The following is a 4662-nucleotide window of genomic DNA, read 5'->3' on the forward strand; positions in this document are numbered from 1 at the left end:
CTAACCCTAACCCTAACCCTAACCCTAACCCTAACCCTAACCCTAACCCTAACCCTAACCCTAACCCTAACCCTAACCCTAACCCTAACCCTAACCCTAACCCTAACCCTAACCCTAACCCTAACCCTAACCCTAACCCTAACCCTAACCCTAACCCTAACCCTAACCCTAACCCTAACCCTAACCCTAACCCTAACCCTAACCCTAACCCTAACCCTAACCCTAACCCTAACCCTAACCCTAACCCTAACCCTAACCCTAACCCTAACCCTAACCCTAACCCTAACCCTAACCCTAACCCTAACCCTAACCCTAACCCTAACCCTAACCCTAACCCTAACCCTAACCCTAACCCTAACCCTAACCCTAACCCTAACCCTAACCCTAACCCTAACCCTAACCCTAACCCTAACCCTAACCCTAACCCTAACCCTAACCCTAACCCTAACCCTAACCCTAACCCTAACCCTAACCCTAACCCTAACCCTAACCCTAACCCTAACCCTAACCCTAACCCTAACCCTAACCCTAACCCTAACCCTAACCCTAACCCTAACCCTAACCCTAACCCTAACCCTGACCCTGACCCTGACCCTGACCCTGACCCAGACCCAGACCCAGACCCTGACCCTGACCCTGACCCTGACCCTGACCCTGACCCTGACCCTGACCCTGACCCTGACCCTGACCCTAACCCTAACCCTATCCCTAACCCCTAAACCCTAACCCTAACCCTAACCCTAACCCTAACCCTAACCCTAACCCTAACCCTAACCCTAACCCTAACCCTAACCCTAACCCCTAACCTCTACCCCCGACCCCCGACCCTGACCCTGACCCTTACACCCTAAACCCTAACCCGACCCCCAACCCCGACCCCGACCCTGACCCTTAAACCCTAAGCCCTAACCCGACCCCAACCCCAACCCCAACCCCATCCCTAACCCTAACCTTCCATTCTATTAATCATCAGCAGCGGAGCACGGGCGGATGGCCGTTATAAGCACGCCTTTCCAATTGCCTGCAGCTGCTTAGTGGCGCGCATAGGGAACTACACACAATCCCTTTGCCTACTGGGAAGTGTAGTTCCCAGACTCACTGGCGCATTACACTCCTCTTTCTGCCCAAACCCTGACTCCTGACACTCGCTCTCTGAATGACTTATTATTTTTCTGAGGGGACCTAATTTCTACTGAGTGAGATCTTTTTCTGATTCTTTGATTCTCATTTTCAGAATCACGTCTTTTAATTACGCACTCCTTTTTCCTTTTTTCCTCCATCGTCTGGAAGGCTGATGTTAGTTTCTCCTTATTTGTATTTGATGTCCTTTGATTGGCCTCTATTCCCTTAAGTTGGGTCAGTTCTTCTTGATTGTCAATCTCCTGCCAATCTGAGGCACTTACATTATTCCATTGAGCAGCTTCTTCTTCTATTAGTTCTATCAGATCACTAAGACCCCCCTCCGATTGGAGTGAGATGTCACTGCTGTTATCGTCATTCTTTTCATCCGCAGCAGTTTCCATGGCTATTTTGCCTGTTGAATCTATATTCAACGATAGTTCATTCCTTGCCTTTTTTGAAGCTACTACTGGGAGTTCCTGTGGTGGATTAGGAATGTTCCTCAGAAAGGCTCTTGAACCAGTCATTTTTTTCTTTGGAATCACTTTCATGTTTTTTGACTTTTTTTCAAGTAGGACATCACTCTTTTTTTTTCCTTGCCTCTGGTAGTATTGTTCTTCTCAGCACCTAGTCGTGGAGCTTTAAAGATTGGAAAGGCATTTTTTTTGAGGGTTCGGTATTTAAATCCGTTACCTCAATCGGTTCCTTAGGGGCCTCAATCACTTCTTTTTCCAAGTTGATTATTGGGCATGCCTTTGTATCCTTTTGGATTTGGTCTGCCGCTTTCCAATGGCTCTCATCCACTTTCCATCTTCAACAAGGGCTGTCATCAGAATCATTTTATCATTTGTTTCACTCCATGCTAGGTCACAGAGTCTTCTTTGCCATTGGTTGGAATGGTCAGCTTCAACATCCAGCCGCTCTTCCAATTTTTTTGTTAAGGCTTTTATGTTATTCCATTTTGGTTGCCAGGCATTTATTAAATTAACTTGGTCCTGCATCGTGGAGTGAATAGACTCATATAATTTACCAAAAGGCGCTAAGGAGATTGTCAACACAGCCATCATTGTGTTATGTAAGCTTGCACAAACCTCCATTGACAGACCCCTTCCCTTGCCCTTCTTCCTTCCTGAGTAACTATTAGATGTGTCCTCAACTGTAGAAGCATTTATTGAGTCGTTGGTATTGTGAAGGCACTCCTCATCGTTGCTTAAGTCAAATTGCAGTGGAATCCTTGGAGAGGATTCATTCCCCATACTGTTAGAAAAATTCTCAGGTATCAGTTCCGATACGGGCAGAGGACGACTCTTTGCTATCATAGGGACAGAAGGTAAGCCTTCGATCTCTGCAGTCACCGGCTCTTCTTCTGCATTTGTTTTGGTGTTTGTCAGAGCTTCGGATTAAAGGGCCTCCAATTTGTCTTTAATAAAGGACAAGCTTTTCCGTCTTTGATTCGTTATTTTTTCTAATAGTGCAGACAAGTCTCCAGCTAGTTTGGCCGCAAGTTCAGAATTTGACATACCAGAAGATTATGTTCCATTGATATTTTCTGTGTTGGTATTTATCTCATTGAGCGTGAGGTCAAGAACATTTGCAGGATGATTGCATTTTATCAGCTTTTCCATTTCGCTGCGTGCCCTAGGGCCCCCTTCCCCACCCAGTTCAGTTGTTTCAGTCTGGGGTTCTCTTTCTGAGTTCAACTTCTCTCGTTCTAGATCCAAGGTGCAATAGTCCTACACAGCCCCAAACAGAGACGCATAAACTATCAATTGAATCACAATGGATACTTTTAATTCCCAACCAAGCTGACAAAGTTCAATGGATTTCAGTAGCTCTCCTTACCTTCCAGATTAGCTTGCCTTCCCTCGCGGCGACGTCCCCGATGAGAGCAGCACAGGCAGAGCCGGGACACGCACAGCAGTGTTGACGTCTGGGAGGCAGACTCTTTTCACAAGTGAGGGGTAGAAGGGGTAGATGGTCCGCGCTGCCGGGGCCGACTGCGCTGCTCTATCAGCGCTTCCACAGCGCTAACACTCGCCAACACTCCCCACATGCTCCGTATACGTGGAAGTTGGCGTTTTTGAATGGTAGGCTTCGCCTACAAACACCGGTCCGAGAGCAATAACGGCAGCAAAATCCCTTTGAACAGTATCAGTGTCAGTGTATCGCCACACTCACCAACACTACCCACATGCGGAGAGGACAATGAATACTTTTCTCCATTACTGTGCGTACTGAGCAGGGCTGACAAGGTTGCCATTACTTGCAAAGACAATGCAGCACAGCAGACACAGTACAACCTCACTTGCAGGGCAAACTTATGTGGCCTGCTACTCTGAAAAGGTACAAACAGATTGCGGAGCAGTACTGGGATTTGGCCTTTTCTAGGGCTGCTGTGGAGAACTTGCGCCCGGAAACCAGGCCTACATTGTTTACAAACATATATACATGTGCAAAGGTACGTGTGTACTTGCACAACCAACAAATGTCTGCTCCCACATGTAATAATAGGTGGTGCACAACATGCGAACATGCGGGGCATGCTGGTGTTGTACGGATGCGTTCATTGTCATTACGGGTAGGGAGGTCAGGTGCGGTGTCCGTAGGACACCTACCTTTTGCTTAATTGCGGTCATTCCTACGAGGACTATGTAGTGCTTAGTTATTACGGCATTTAAAAAAAAAAAACAATACCACATACACACTCAGCAACAATTTAAATATGAATGTTTCCTTGCACACATTCATAGACACCTTTAGCAAAGGGAAGGGGTAGGAGAAGTGGATTGTTGTTTTGGGGAATTGGGGATTTGCACACGTTGGTCGTGAGGGGAGGAAGGGAATGTGGTATCACTGTAACATCTCCCATCACACAGATCTTGAGAGGATGGTGGGCTATGACATGGGGAAGGGGTACACAGGCCGATATGGTGGTGCAGTTTTATTTTGTACATAATATACGCTTGTATGCAATGTTTTAAGGTGGCACAATTGTTCACCAATTCTTCCATTTTGGAGTCCAGGATGTCAATTTTGCTATTTACAGAGTTCCTTTCCTTTGATATACGCGCATGCTGTTCTGGAAGGGGTGCCACTTATGCTGCCTTGCTTTCCTTTCCAATATGTTCTCTTACGGAAAAGAAAATGTGTTCGGTGTACATGAAGCAATGGATATGACATAATATACGCTTCACACGACTGTGAGTACCAATGGGGTCACTATTGTAAGTGATTGCGTCATGAGGGACATTTTCTTTTAGCCACTGCAAGATGGTTGCCATTGCTACCACCCAAAAAAAACACTCTATGCTTCTGTACTATTGTATACTGCACCACCTGCACACTTATGACACACAATGCAGTGTGTTTGCTACGTTGCAGTGATGTTCTGGTCTTACTACTTTTCCATTCTTAATCTGGCCTTTCGTTCTTTCTTCCCATGCACAGTAGCAGTGACGTAAGAGTGTTGAAAGGAAACATCTTTTCTGTTGTTGGTGCATTCCGTTATGGTGTAGTTCCTATGCCTTTGTGCTGTTTGCTTTA

The sequence above is a fragment of the Ambystoma mexicanum genome, chromosome 1p, assembly GCF_040938575.1.
Source record: "Ambystoma mexicanum isolate Mex_15411 chromosome 1p, UKY_AmexF1_1, whole genome shotgun sequence".
NCBI classification, from domain to species: Eukaryota; Metazoa; Chordata; class Amphibia; order Caudata; family Ambystomatidae; genus Ambystoma; species Ambystoma mexicanum.